The sequence below is a fragment of the Megalobrama amblycephala genome, linkage group LG3 (assembly GCF_018812025.1).
Source record: "Megalobrama amblycephala isolate DHTTF-2021 linkage group LG3, ASM1881202v1, whole genome shotgun sequence".
NCBI lineage: Eukaryota > Metazoa > Chordata > Actinopteri > Cypriniformes > Xenocyprididae > Megalobrama > Megalobrama amblycephala.
Window position 1 is genome coordinate 4,392,253 of NC_063046.1, and position 16,017 is coordinate 4,408,269.

Below are 16,017 nucleotides of genomic sequence, written 5' to 3' on the forward strand. Positions count from 1 at the left end.
TTTATTTGGTGTTACAGAACCAAGCAATAAGTTGCATAACCTTTAACTGACACTCCTTCTGACAGCTGCCTCTGCTTGCACTCATCTATGGCACAAAGGTACTTGAGCGGTCTGGTATTCATCAGCATCAACTCTGAATTGGCAAAGCAATTATGCATAGAAGTATGCATTTGTGAAATTTTGAAACTTTTGAAGCAGAAGACAGACTAGGTATAGGCTTGTTAAACATATTTTATTATAGATTTATTATACAAATTATTATTATTATTATTATTATTATTATTATTATTATTTGTATTATTTCATATATAATTTTGTTATGCTGTAGAGCAGGGGTGGGGAACATTGATCCTGGAGGGCCATTGTCCTGAAGAGTGTAGCACCAACCCTAATTAAACACACCTGAAGCTAATCAAGGTCTTCAGGATTACTAAAGTTACAGGCAGGTGAGTTTTTTTTTTTCAGGGTTGGAGCTAAACTCTGCAGGACAATGGCCCTCCAGGATCAATGTTCCCCACCCCTGCTGTAGAGCAACAAATGCCAATAGTTTAACAATATTATTAGAATAGTATTATTTTATATATATCTACTTTTATGATCCTTTTAGGGTGCTCTTGTGTCTTTTTTAGAGCTTGGCAGTTATGGTTACTATGACCTGTTATTGTATAGAAAAGAGCAGCATAAAGATTCTTTTTCCTTTTGTTTCCCACAGACAAGAACTTATGACAGAAGGCAGAATAAATAATGAGTGATGCAGGGATAACATATTTTTGTTGGCCAAAACATAGAAACGGGTTATCATTTTTGCACTTCTGGTTCCATCCTGAAGTCAATGGTTTTTTTGAATGGGTTTTTGGTTAAAAGCCTGAAATAATGTCTGTGTTGAGCACAAGCTCAAGATATTTTTTCATGTTTTATTGTACGACATAAAACCACACCCATACCCACTCGTTTACAGACGGCTGCTAAGAAGATGCTAAATGGGACTACAGATATGGTCAGGACATTAAACGTCATTACACCGATCAGGTAAACTCATCTGCACACTAGTCCACTCTCCTTTTTGTTTTTTTGTTTTGTTTTTTGTAATAAAGTCTGAAAGAGTTGTCGGAAGCTGGGTGGTGGTGACACTGAAGTTGAGCAATCATGGTCGGTGTAGTTCCTTTATAGCCTACGATTGAATTTGTGAAAAATTAACATCTTGATGGACAAAACGTGTATCATAAACCTTTATTGATTACAAAGCTTTTTTTTTTTTTTTTGCGATAACTCAAAAGCCAATGTAAAAATTGAATTGTTGTTGTTGTTGTTGTTGTTGTTGTTGTTGTTGTTGTTGTTGTTGTTGTTGTTGTTGTTGTTGTTTTTTTTTTTCGAGGGAACCAGTGTGATGCTAACTTTCGGGTTGGCCTACAAAAGTACGTCATCACTGCAGCACCCTATGGCAAAATGTTTAGTTTTGTACAAACTATTCAATTCATGTTTTTTTTCTTTACTGAAACCCCAAATATTATCTCTAAATTAAAAAGTGGCAATCTCTGTTGACATACATTAAAGGGATGGTTCACCCAAAAATTAAAATTTGATGTTTATCTGCTTACCCCCAGCACATCCAAGATGTAGGTGACTTTGTTTCTTCAGTAAAACACAAATGATGATTTTTAACTCCAACTGTTGCGGTCTGTCAGTCTTATAATGCATGTAAGTGGGAACTTCGTCTATAAGAGTAAATAAAACTTGCATAGACAAATCCAAATTAAACCCTGTGGCTCATGACGACAAATTGATGTCCTAAGACACAAAACGATTGGTTTGTGCTAGAAACCAAACAGTATTTATATAATTTTTTACCTCCAAAACACCACTATGTCCAACTGCATTCAGAATTCGCTTAGTGAGGTCTGATCGCACTCTGACAACGGAAGTGATGTCTCGCACTCATTGAAGTATAAGCGCGAGACATCACTTCCGTTGTCATAGCGCAATCAGACCTCACTAAGCGAATGCTGAACGCAGTTGGACATAGTGGTGTTTTAGAGGTAAAAAATGATATAAATACTGTTTGGTTTCTTGCAAACCGAAAAAAGTTTTATTTACTCTTATAAACGAAGTTCCCATTGACACGCATTATACGACTGACAGACGGGAACGGTTGGAGTTAAAAATCATCATTTGTGTTCTACTGAAGAAACAAAGTCACCTACATCTTGGATGCGCTGGGGGTAAGCAGATAAACATCAAATTTTCATTTTTGGGTGAACTAACCCTTAATGGTATGCTGTACACCCAGTATTTTGACAGAGTGCATTACATCATACTCCCAGTCATCTCTCAGCAATTTCCTAACAGGCACATCTGAACTTCCTGACTATTGAGATGAAACAGGAAAACTGGTGTGACAGGAAACTCTTGTAGTGCTTGATAATATGGATTTCAGTTTGTCAACAGCATGTTAACTATTAGAAACCTGACTGATTTAGCCCTATATCAGATTACCTTAAAGTGTAATAAACAAACCATTTTTGCAGTGCAGTGTACATAACGTGATGATGGAACCAGAATGCTGCTTATATCAGATGACATTGTGAAATTAGAAAGAACTGATTAGTCTTGTTCTCTCTCTCTCTTAGCTTATGGAAATAATTGCTCTCACTCATTTTTAGGTGTGTCACTTAATTTGTTTGTGCAGTCTTGACTCATAACAAAATAAACAGTGCGAAGTGAGCAATCTAATTAGGTAAAGCAATTTACACAAAGCAAGACGTTGATTTTCCTTAAAGTGTTTGAGTAAACCAGTCTCTTGAAGCTGAGGGAAGATCAGAGCATTAATGCAGTGTTCTGCGGACGTCGGTCTTCACTTCTAGATAATGTTGGAGGCTTTTGTCATGCATTACATTTCATGTTCCCTCATACGAGTACATGTTATCAAGCAGACAAGTCTTATCCTAAATGACTGTGAGTGCACTAATTGCATATGCTTCACTCAAGAGCACAATGATGATAAAGCTAGACTGTGATCTCAATAACTCTCCAGGTCCTTTGCCACCAATATTCACCATTAAAACGGCAGCATTTGCATAACATCTTTATGCTTTCAGCTGACACTATTCTCAATTTAATCTCAATTTGTTACAAATGTTTACTTGATTCCAAGCAGTGGTGTAAAGTATTTGAGTAAGTGTTACTGTACTTAAAGCTGCTGTCCGCGATTTTTGGGCCTCTAGTGGTTAATAAACAGAACTGCACGCGTCTTGCGGAGGAACATTCTAGCCGGAGCTACTTTTCTCCGTGTATGTCTATGGCGAGTCATGCAGTTACTGTGATACTCTGCGGCAGGTCCTACCAGTCCGATATGAAATAGTCCGAATATAAACACTTATTATAAGTGTACCATAATGATTCAGGGTAAGACAAAAACACGGTTTGGAAAATGGATTCATATTGTACATTCTCATTATATAATTTTTTGCAAATTTTGAACACAAAAAAAGTTGCGGACAGCAGCTTTAAATATCTTTTTGGCTACTTTGTAGTTTTAATGAGTATCAAAGATTTTAGCAACTTTTAATCTCTACTTGTCTTGATTACCGTTTTGATTAAGTAAATGTACTTTTTTTCTCCAATACATTTGTGATGAGTAATGAAATTACACATTACATTTTGCATGGCACCTAACTTTTTCTGCAGCTGTTTGTTCCTGCTTTAAGGAAGCGATATTGCCGTCTAAGGGCATTGAAGGTACTATATCTTGTGCTTTTTGCCTTTACTCACACAAACTTGTCAAAAAAGGCTACTTTATGTGAATGCGAGTGCATTAGCAGGTAGTTGTGAATCGCAGGGGTTTGATTTAGGAGATGAGGCCGAAACCAGCACATCCAGTGCAAGTAGACTTGGACTATTTAATTTTACTTAACATTATTTTATTTATCCGCTATACTGACAAGACCTTGTTGAAGGATTTGGATTACTTATGGCCTTTTTGTGCACTTGAGCTTAAATGAGACTTGAGAGTTTGTAGACGTTTAAGAGGCTGTTGTCATCCTTGATTTATTGCAGTACTGAGGTGTTCAGTTTTTGATTTATGTATGCTCTCCTCACAGATCAGCTGTTTCTTGTTTTTCACTTGCATGTGTTGAGGACTAGTACATCTTTGAGCCTACATTCAGTATGAGTAAAGTACTTAAAGGATTAGTTCACTTTCAAATTAAAATTTCCTCATAATTTACTCACCTTCATGTCATCCAAGATGTTCATGTCTTTTTTGATGAAAACATTCCAGGATTATTCTCCTTTATAGTTGACTTCAATGGACTCCAAACGGTTGAAGGTCAAAATTACAGTTTCAGTACAGCTTCAAAGTGCTCTACCCGATCCCAGACGAGGAATAAAGGTCTTATCTAGCGAAACGATCTGTCATTTTCTAATTCTTTTTTTAAAATTATATACATTTTAACCATAAACGCTCATCTTTAACTAGCTCTCTTCTTTTTCTTCTCTATTAGAATTCCGGCTGTGTAGACGCTGCTAAGTGTATTATTGCCCTCCACAGGTCAAAGTTTGAACTAAAAAAAGCATCTATTTTTTTACATTTTTTTAATAAATATTGTAATCTTTTAAACACATACAACATTATTTTGCAAGTATTGCAAGCTGATTGTTATTTTAAGAAGTTGTCTGTACAATGACACCAACATTTTACATTTCTTCCACTGTATGTGTGTAGGGTGAATAACTTGGGTATGTCAAATTCAGGCAGAAATACAAAAATATGCACTTGAGTGGATGAGACTATAAACAAAATGTTTTAGGAACGTCAATTTTTGTAATATCAACTTCAAATACTGAACACAGTCATATGGCTTAACATATACATCAAATTTAAAGTAACACATATTCTGTGAAATATATATTTTACATAAAATATAAAATGTTTAATACAGTACATTTGATTTACAGTAAATTTAAACTTTTATAACTTTTTAGTCAAGACTGTGTCTGTCACAGTAATTAATTGTGACAACATCTCCCCTAATTCAAAGCAGCATCAATACTCATCACTGTATCATGGTGCCTTCGGAGTATGTTTTTGTAAAGTTAGACAGGGTAAAATACTGTCCTGTTATGCCTGCAGTGTTTTAGAAACATTACTAGTTTATGTGTCGTAGATGACATCTGTCAGTATGTTTATCTCACAGTGTACAGTTTCATCTGTCTCTGTACATGAGTCTACATGTGATTCCCCACATCTGTCTTGGAAACACTGTAGTTATGAGGTGTTTATTGTCTAGAATGTCACACTTTAGTCATTTACAGACAGTGATGGACGGTGTGGGCACTCGAGGACTGTGTGAAATCACTAATGTAATGCAATATTAGAAAAAACAGCTTGTAAAGTTCATATTTCCTCCTGGTGTCTCTCTCTCATCTGTGTTGATGAGCTCAGCCTGAGGTTATTCCCTACACAGGTTAATTCCACTCCTTCATTGCTATTTAAACGGGAACAGATCATGTTCACAGCCAATTAAAGGCTTTCAGTTACACAGCACATCAGTGTTGTCTATATTTGAACTAGGGTTGTTCCGATTCCGATACTAGTATCGGAAATTCCACCGATGCCAGAATTTTTTGTGGTATCGGTATCGGCGAGTAATTAAACTTATGTACCGATCCGATACCATTTTCTTAAACAATATCTAAGTGTGCCCACTATCTTTGCTTAACTCAGCAAATCAGAAATCAATTCTTCTTCGCGGCTCAGAATGCAAACGCAGGAAGTTGTGCTGTGTTGCCACAAGCAACCACTGTTTAGAGCAGCGAAGAAGAAGTGAAAACGTGCTAGCAGTATGTTCGCTGTTTGGCAGTATTTCAGACTGGACCAACCAGCCAGTAAAAACAGCGACATGTCTCATATGCAATGCTGCAATTTCGAGGGGTGGCACAACTTTAACATAAGTAACTTTGTAAAGCATTTGAAGACACGTCACCCCGCGCAACACAATGGTTACAGAAAGGCTAGGATAGGATGAGGTGTGCCAGAATCAACAATCTTTAGAAGTTTAATTCAAACAAAGAAAGAAGTTTTCAAAAGACAGCCAACGAGCGATAAAGATAACCAACAAAATTGTCGAGTTTATTGTTCTGGATGACCAGCCGCAGTCATCGAAAACGTCTCAGGTTACAGATGTAACCCTGGTTCCCTGAGTAGGGAACGAGACGCTGCGTGGTAACGCATTGGGGAACCTTCTGCGTGATGTCGTCACTGAAGCACTCATGTATCTAGCCAATCGCGTAGCGAGACGTCAGAGACGGGTGACGTCACGGACAAGTAAATTATAAAGCACACTCGGATGCAGAGCACACCAGCTTCTAAGTAAGTCTGAAGCAAGCACTCGCAAGTGTGCAGGGGTACGGCAAGAGACGCAGCGTCTCGTTCCCTACTCAGGGAACCAGGGTTACATCTGTAACCTGAGACGTTCCCTTTCGTGGGAACTATCGACGCTGCGTGGTAACGCATTGGGAACGCAATCCCAACTGAGCCGTAGCTCAAAACACTTGCCAAAGTTATCTTGACAGGACAGAACACCCCGGAGTGGAGCTGATATCAAGGTTATAATATTTAATAAATGTGTGCTGGCATGACCATCCAGCTGCATCACATATATCATTCATGGAGACTCCTGACATCAAAGCTTTTGATGCCGCCATACCCCTAGTCGAATGGGCATGAACATTCAAAGGAGAGGGCTGTCCGGCCGCTTCATATGCAAGTGAAATGGCCTCGACCACCCACTTGCTCATTCTTTGTTTTGATGCTGGGCCCCCTTTTTTAGGAGACCCATAACAGACAAACAATTGATCTGACTTACGCCACAGGGCAGCTCTGTGGACATAAGCATCCAAAGCCTTTACTGGGCACAACAGATTCAATTTTTCTTGATCCGCAGATTCAAATGGAGGAGGATAGAAGGACTGAAGCACAGTGGGGCCTGGGACATTGGTAGGGACCTTCGGGACATAACCCGGTCTAGGATACAGGAATGCTTTCACCATTCCTGGAGCAAATTCAAGAAAAGAAGGAGCAACAGAAAGTGCTTGTGAATCTCCTATCCGCTTCAGAGAAGTGATAGCCAATAAAATAATCGTTTTAAGAGTGAGGAACCTCTCAGGAACCTCCTCTAGTGGTTCAAAGGGAGCCTCAGCTAACCCCTGTAATACCAACGCCAAGTCCCAGGACGGAACCCTTGTGCGCACTGGAGGCCTCAACCTCAGTGTGCCACGGAGGAAGCGTGTGACGAGGGGGTCTCGACCTACCGAGATATTCCCCTCAAGAGGAGCATGATATGCTGAGATTGCTGCAACATAAACCTTTAAGGTTGAGTGAGATAGGCCCTCCGAGAATTTTTCCTGGAGGAATTTTAGCACAGAGCTAATAGAAGAAAGGACAGGGTCCGTATTATTGTGTCTACACCAGGTAGAAAACAAATTCCATTTGTAAGCATACAACTTCCTCGTGGCGGGAGCTCTGGAATTAAGAATGGTCTCCACAACCTCGGTTGGGAGACCGGCATCTACGAGTCTGGCCCCCTCAGAGGCCAAGCCCATAGTTTCAGTCGTTCTGGGCGGGGATGTATAATCATGCCGCTCGCCTGAGACAGGAGGGCCCGTCTGAGAGGAAGCTCCATGGGGGAGCCGTTGAGTAATGACACTAGGTCTGAGAACCATATCCTGGTTGGCCAGAATGGAGCTACCAGTATTACACTGGCCCCTTCTCGGCGTACTTTTTCCAGAACTCCCGGGAGCAGGGCAATCGGGGGAAATGCGTACAGGCGCCGCCTCGGCCACGTCTGTACCATAGCATCCATACCCAGAGGTGCTGGATGTGTTAGGGAGTACCAGAGCGGACACTGGGTTGACTCTCCCGAAGCAAACAGGTTGACTTCCGCTCGACCGAAATTTTTCCATAGGAGGTCCACCACTTCTGGGTGGAGTCTCAACTCCCCGGGCCTTGGCCCCTGCCTCGACAGGGCATCTGCTCCCACATTTAGATGTCCCGGGATGTAAGCTGCCCTCAGTGAGAGCAGCTTCCCTTGAGACCACAAGAGGATCTGACGGGCCAAGTAATATAGTCGGCGAGACCGCAAACCCCCCTGATGATTTATATATGCAACCACTGCAGTGTTGTCCGTACGAACCAACACATGGTAGCCTCTCAGGTCTGGGAGAAAGTGTTTTAGAGCCAAGAACACTGCCATCATCTCTAGCTGATTTATGTGCCAAGAGAGCTGATGGTCTTCCCAAAGACCCTGAGCTGAGCGACCACTCATGATCGCTCCCCAGCCCGTGAGAGAGGCATCTGTCGTAAGCATTACGCGACGAACAGTGGCCCCCAACACGGGTTCCTGGGACAGGAACCGGGGGTCTTTCCACATGGTCAGAGAACGAAGACAACGTTTTGAGACTCTGATCATGCGGAAGGGATTTCCCCTCGGGGAGAACCCCCTGGTCCTGAGCCACCACTGTAGGGGTCTCATGTGCAGAAGGCCAAAAGGTATTACGTTGGACGCAGCTGCCATCAGACCCAGCAGTTTCTGGAACTGTTTTACAGTGAGTGACTGGCATAACTTCACCCCTTTCATAGCCATAAGAATGGCACTCACCCGAGCGGGAGACAAATGTGCCCGCATCGTGGTGGAGTCCCACACTACACCCAGATAATTGGTGGATTGAGCTGGAACTAGCACACTCTTTTTGGCATTGAGCCTCAGCCCAAGCCTCTTCATATGGGACAGAACAGCATCTCGATGCTGAACTGCTAGTTGCTCTGACTGAGCTAGAATCAACCAATCGTCGATATAATTCAGTATGTGAATGCCCTGGATCCTCAGCGGAGCCAGAGCTGCGTCCACGCATTTCGTGAATGTGCGGGGTGATAATGATAGGCCAAACGGAAGAACCCTGTACTGGTAAGTTTCGCCCCCGAAAGCAAACCTGAGGAACTTCCTGTGAGAAGGATGGATGGACACATGAAAGTACGCATCTTTCAGGTCTATTGCCACAAACCAGTCCTCGGACCTGATCTGTGGTTTGAGTGTCAGCATCTTGAACTTGAGCTTTTGTATTGAGCGATTTAGCACACGTAAATCTATGATAGGTCGTAGACCTCCATCCTTCTTTGGAACAATGAAATAACGGCTGTAGAACCCTGACTGATTGCTGGGAGGAGGAACCCTTTCTATAGCTCCTTTTCGCATAAGTGTCGCAACTTCTTGTTCCATAACCAGAGACTGCTCGGGGGTTACCACTGTGGGAAGAACGCCGTTGAATCTGTGCGGGCGAGACCCGAACTGAATCTTGTAACCCTCTTTTATAGTGAGCAGCACCCATTTTGATATATTCGGGAGAAGTTTCCATTCTACCAGAAAATTTACTAAGGGAACCAGTCTCTCGAGACTGGCCTCTGGTGTTTTTTGAGCACCTGACTCGACGCTCTGAAGCGCCGCACCGGCAGAGGACAATCGAATCAAGTGGCCGGCCCTCCTCGGAGGGTCGGTGGAGACCGCTGCGCCCTGACGGACACTGGGTGGCAGGGTTGGCATAACGATCTCCTGAGGGCGCCGAAGGGGAGTGGCTGTTAGATGTATTTTTCGCCGGCTCCCTTCGGAGGGGGCCGCCCTCATCGGTTCCTGACCCACAGACATCAGGACCGCTTCGAAGCCTTCCGGGCCAGGATAACGGCGCGCAGGTCCGTTCTGCCCCTAGAAGGCTTCGGCTGAGCGGGCCGACCCGATCCCCAAGCTCTCTGCGGGGGAGCACGGGCGGCCACGCTGATCTTTTGTTGCGCTGTGTGGTGCGCTGAGGAGCTCGTCAACGGCCGAGGCTGATCCCGCTCATCAGCCTTGGGGGGAGCGATTCTTGGTTTGCGGGGGATGAACCTCTGGAACGCCGCAGACTGTTTCTTGGCCTCCTGGAACCGCTCGACGACTGTTGTAACGGCGTCGCTGAAGAGGCCCGCAGACACAGTGGCGCGTCCATAAGGGAGGCTTTGTCACGCTCCCTTATGTCCGAGAGGTTCAGCCACAAGTGCCTCTCCGTAGCCACCAATGCTGCCATAGAGCGGCCGATTTCTTTTGCCGTCTCTTTGGTGGCATGGAGAGCCAGGTCAGTTGCCATCCTGATTTCCTGGATGCACTCATATGTGGCCTCCCCGCTATTTTCCACTTCCCCTAGCAGGTCAGCTTGATATGCTTGTAGGAGCGACATGGTGTGTAAGCATGCCGCCGCCTGACCTGCTGCCGCGTAAGCCTTGCCCACCAAGCTTGATGTGGTCTTTAGTGGCTTGGTGGGCAACGTCGGGGTTTTCAGCGACAATGCGGACTCAGGGGAGAGATAGCCTGCAAGCGTCTCTTCCACCCGAGGCATCGCCGCATAGCCTTGCTGTTTCAGCCCCATGATGTTACTGTACATTGAGGTCTGGGGGCTGAACACACGATATGATGCCGGCTTTTTCCATGACCTCGAGACCTCGGTGTGGATGTCAGGAAAGAAGGGCAAACCCCGACGCTGGGGTAGTGCCCGAGCGGGCAGAAAGCGCTCATCCAGCTTACTTTTTGTTTTTTTGTCTGCCCGCTCTGTTGGCCAGTCGATTTTTAGTTTGGCCACAGCCCTGGTCACTACCTCCAGGAGCTCCTCATGTGCTGGGGAAGAGGATGGTGGTTCCTCTTCCCCTACGCTCATCACATCAACCTCCTCGGAGGAAGAGAGATGAAGCGCGGGTGCCTCTCTCTGGGGGGAATAAACCGCTGCGTGTGCTTCCGCCGCCTGAGAAGAGGCACTGGGGCTGGCAGGTAAAGGGTGAGATAAGGCTGGGCCCGTCTCAACCCCCCCTGCCAGCTCCATTTGCGAACCCCACGAATGAAGCCGCCGCTGCGCCTCAGCAACAGCGGGACCCGATCCGCGGGGAACGGCAACCGGAGCACCCTCTTTATTGTTAAAGAGTGTCCGGCGTGATCTTAAAACTCTGAGGGTGAGCTTCTCGCAATGAACACAGACAGCCCCCTCGAGAGCTGCCTGTGCATGCTCAACCCCCAGGCAGACAACACACATTTCATGGGTGTCCCCATCTGGAATGTAACGTGTGCATGGGTGAACACATTTCTTGAATTGTCTGCCTTCCGCCATTGTAACTAGTGTCTTTTTCTCACAATATGTATATATATATATATGTGTGGTGTACCGCAGAGCTCTTGTCCTCAGACGAAGAGATAACGTATTTGTACAAGATAACAGGGCAAACAACACCAAATAAGACACACAAGATAACATAGAGCGCTTGCTGAAGACACAGAAGCTGGCGTGCTCTGCATCCGAGTGTGCTTTATAATTTCCTGGTCCGTGACGTCACCCGTCTCTGACGTCTCACTACGCGATTGGCTAGATACATGAGTGCTTCAGTGACGACATCACGCAGAAGGTTCCCCAATGCGTTACCACGCAGCGTCAATAGTTCCCATGAAAGGGAACTGTTTTGGGGCAAAAACAAAAATTGCTTTGGGACTTTAAATTTTAAAGAGATTATTTCCTTATATAATCATATTCCTAGATTTATTTGTTTCACTGTTTTTATACAGTTATATTGCAAAACTAAAATGCCTTTTTCAGTTTACAGTGTTAGATTTGTGGCTGCATTTGAAGTTCTTTTTCACTTAAAATAAATAAATAATATAATTCACTGTATGTGTTTGTTCTTGTTTTATTAAGGGATAAGTCTGAAGCACACCAAATAATTCTATCACACTCTAAGCACACCAAATAATTCTATCAATTCATACAGGGCTAGTAGTATATACAGCTGTATATACAGATACACACCCAGGTATCGGATCAGTACTCGGTATCGTCCGATAACCTGAGCTTAGGTATCGGAATCGGTATCGGGAATGGAAAAGGGGTATCGGAACATCTCTAATTTGAACAACATGACAGTTTCATAAGCATCGTTGGTGAGTGTGTCATTTTGACTTGATAGCCTCCTGAGAAGATCAGCTTGGTTTCAGTGCTCAGCATACAGCAATGCTGTTTAAACCGACTCACATCTCACATAAGTTGTGTTTCCATCTAAACAGCTTTCTTGCTTAACCAGCTCCTCCTGTATGCGACGACCGGTAACACAGTTCATCCTCAAAACGTCCCAGTACTCTCTACTGACTTTAGTCATTTTACATATATACTGCCCGGCCAAAAAAAAAAAAAGTAGCCATTTAGATTTTAATAGGCAAATACTTAAGAATCTATGAATGGATCATTTTTACAGTGATTATTATGTTTCTAGCATGTTATATGTTTCTCAACGGTTCTTTTAACCCTTAAAGATGGAATGTGTAGCTTTTCATTTCTTAAACAACCATGTAGGAAGACACATTATGGCCATATTTCAGGATGACAATGTCAAGATTCACCAGGGTTGAAATTGTGAAAGAATGGTTCAGAGAGCATGAAGAATCATTTTCACACATGAATTGGCACCTCTAAGTCCAGACCTTAATTTAATTGAAAGTATTTGGGATGTGCTGGAGTAGACTTTACAGAGTGCTCACCTCTTGCAAATTGATGCACCTCTTGATTGAAATACAGTTGAAAGAAAAAGTAAGTGAACCACTTGCAGAATCTGTGAAAATGTGAATAATTTTAATAAAATAAGAGAGATTATACAAAATGCATGTTATTTTTTATTTAGTACTGTCCTGAGTAAGTTATTTTACATAAAAGATGTTTGCATTTAGTACACAAGACAAAACAATAACTGAATTTATTAAAACGGCCCCATTCAAAAGTATGTGAACCATTGATTCTCAATACTGTGTGTGGTTACCTGGATGATCTACGACTGTTTTTTTGTTTTGTGATGATTGTTCATGAGTCCCTTGTTTGTCTTGAGCGCTCTGACAGCGGCAGTGATGTCTCGCTCTCTTTGAAGTATATGCGCGAAACATCACTGCCGCTGTCAGAGCACGATCAGACCTCACTAAGCGAATGCTGAACGCGGTTGGACATAGTGGTGTATTAGAGTTAAAAAATTATATAAATACTGTTCGGTTTATCGCACAAACCGATCGTTTCGTGTCTTAGGACATCAATGTGTCGTCACGATCCGCAGGGTTTAATTTGGACTTGTTTATGCAAGTTTTATTTACTCTTATAGTAGAAGTTCCCATCCACTAGCATTATTTGACTAACAGACGGCAACGGTTGGAGTTAAAAATCATCATTTGTGTTCTACTGAAGAAACAAAGTCACCTACATCTTGGATGCGCTGGGGGTAAGCAGATAAACATCAAATTTTCATTTCTGGGTGAACTATCCTTTTAAGGCAACCCCTTTCCCGGAGTCAATACTTAACAAAATATAATTTGTATCTTTTAATAATGCTGCTTCAGTAGTCAGTACTATGTTTGGTTCTAAATCCAGACTGAAAAGTATCCATTATACAATTTTCAGTAAAGAAATCAACAGGTTGATTACGGACAACTTTCTCTAAGATCTTATTCATAAAAGGCAATTTAGAAATGGATCTGAAATTTATAAAATCCTGTGAATCCAGGTTCAATGGTATAAGTGGGGTGATCCAAAGCTAGCTTCACAATGGGTGTTTTTTTGCTTCCACTTCATACATTAAAATTGTTTAATGCACAGCTAGGCATGGATTATCCTTTACTTAGATATTGCAATTAAATAATGTATTGTTAACATTACTCAAAACATATTAGGTAGTTCTCCTCCCTGTGGATGGGATAACGGCCAATATGGCTCAATTCAGCACAGCACAATTCATGGCTACTCTGGATGTCTATGTGAGCAATCATAACAGTACATTCACCTGTGGTCTCAATCACCTTTCATTTCCATCGCCGGCCTACAAACTTTTATTTTTCAGATGTGATGACCTGTTGTCAGTAAATGTGAATATTGAATCTTGATAACTCTTCTGAAATTGAAGATATATACAATGTCCTGCCCTCAAGGAGATCTTATAATGGCAATGTGTCTATATTATAATATCCAGCATCATAGTGGTAAAGAAATTCCAATTGCACAATCGAAATCACAGTGTCCATAACCAATTACAATTCAAGCATTTGTTTCATTAGCAATAATGAAATAATTACCCCATGTTTTCTTTGATGTTGCTTCGATGTTTTGAGGAGTGTTGTGTGCAGGCTTAAAAGCATGCAGCACCAGGTTTGCGCTTGATGTCTTTTAGGCCTCCGCTATTCATCTTTTCCTATTGGGTAATCAGAGATGTACAGGCCACAACACTGGGTGACCTGAAGCTGAACCTGTGTGGCTGACAGATTGTAGTAACGGAAGCTTTGATGTGAGGCTTTTAATGTATTTCATTCTGGACCACAAATGGATTGTACTAAAGTATCAAGTGATGTCGAATTGATGTGTCATCTCTTTGTATGAAGAGAACAGAGCAGGGACTGCTGCTGCAGTCATGACAGGATAATCTTTACATGAGCCCTTCTGCATGTGTGATTTTTTTTTTTTTTTTTTTTTTTTTTTGACCTTGCATGGAGGAAGCGGTCGTTGAAAGGAACACTGAGGATCTTGGGCCGGAAGCTTTCAGGAAAGCCATGAAAGTGGTAGGTCAACCATCTCCCTGTGTCAGCAGTGCTAAGGCAGAAAGTGTGGAGAGGTTCATGTCCTGTTCATGTTGAAACTGTATCTATGTGAACAGCGTCACACAGACCCCGGCCAAGATTTCTTGCCCAATAGATCAGGGTTGGCATGCCGACGAGGGCTCTGGAAGGTCATTCGTTCTGACTTCAGCCATGCCAGAGAGCTGCTGCCAACCTCGGTGATGCATTCTCAGCAAAGCTCAGCAGTGAGCTCCTTCCGCATGCAAACCCTTCACACTGCATGTTAGCATTCAACGCTGTGCTCTGTACCTTCTACAAGGCCTGTGGGGAAAGAGAGTGTAACCAAAGCCCATCGCAGAGAGGATGTGCTTAGTTCAGTGCAGGGTTAGACCTACAATCCCCCAAAGATCAAAGCGTGTGTCCCATTCACCTTGCATGCTAAATCAGCAGCGGGCCAAGACTAAAGCCCTGGTGGACACTGTGGCTCTGGACAGCCGTTATGATTGGCTGCGACTCAAGCGAGGTCAGCAGGAGAGGAGTGTGAGTAAAGGCTGAGAGCAGGTCTTTGTGTCATTTGGCCCAACTACCAACCAAGGGCAAAATTTCAAGGATGCATGTGTGTGTTTTAATGTGTGATTCCTGTTAGGAGGCAAGAGACTAAGAATTTCACAAGTCTGTGACTACACAATGACGTATTTTTGTAAAATAATCAAATATAAAATAACACTGCATATTATCTTCACTGTATAAATTAAGTAAAAATGAATCATTATTGAAGTTACAAAAGCTATTCAGTCAAGAGCAGTGAGTGATTTGTCATTTGTTGTGTGATTAACATTAAAAACACAGACAGCAGGAATATTAGACTTATTTCCCTTTCAAACATAATGCACGATCCAGCATACTGTTACACATGCGTTGTATTTCTCGACTGTTATACGTTCACTTAAGACATAACCGGTTTGCTAGGATACTCGCCAAAATGGGCATGTTGACATAATTTTTGTGTGAATTTGTCCGTTTAAGTGCAAGACTTGAAAGAGAACTCATTATTTGCGCACTGTCTGAGATGAGATTCGAAAGATGGCACGCACAATCCTTCTCACAGTATAATCGCGCACGAGTTCTCTTTCGCAACTTCCTCATGAATGTTTACATTAGCAAGGCTTAAATGTGTTTAGTTTAAACACAGATAGCGTGCTGTTCACAGATAGTGTGCTGTTCAGGTCTCACCTGCGCTTGCATGTATCAACACCTGGACGATGACGGTGTAAATGACTGCTCATATTTGAGCATACGGCACTCACAGTGAACCAAGTTTACAAAGAGACTGTTTTGTCCACGCTTTTTGATCATCGCTGTTGTAATGTGTTGGGAAGCC

The 16,017-nt window shown here is 42.7% G+C and overlaps 1 protein-coding gene across 15 annotated transcripts in view; it reads left to right on the forward strand.

The window, feature by feature from the left end:
• The window catches only part of LOC125264325, a 146,660-nt gene that overhangs the window by 15,959 nt on the left and 114,684 nt on the right, over window positions 1–16,017 (forward strand). For 2 of the 15 annotated variants that reach the window (XM_048183565.1, XM_048183571.1), the window contains one exon: window positions 959–1,029. The exons of the other annotated variants lie outside the window; for them this stretch is intronic. The gene's annotated coding sequence lies outside the window, so the exon portion shown is untranslated. The remainder of the gene's footprint in view (window positions 1–958; window positions 1,030–16,017) is intronic. 15 annotated transcript variants of the gene reach the window in all.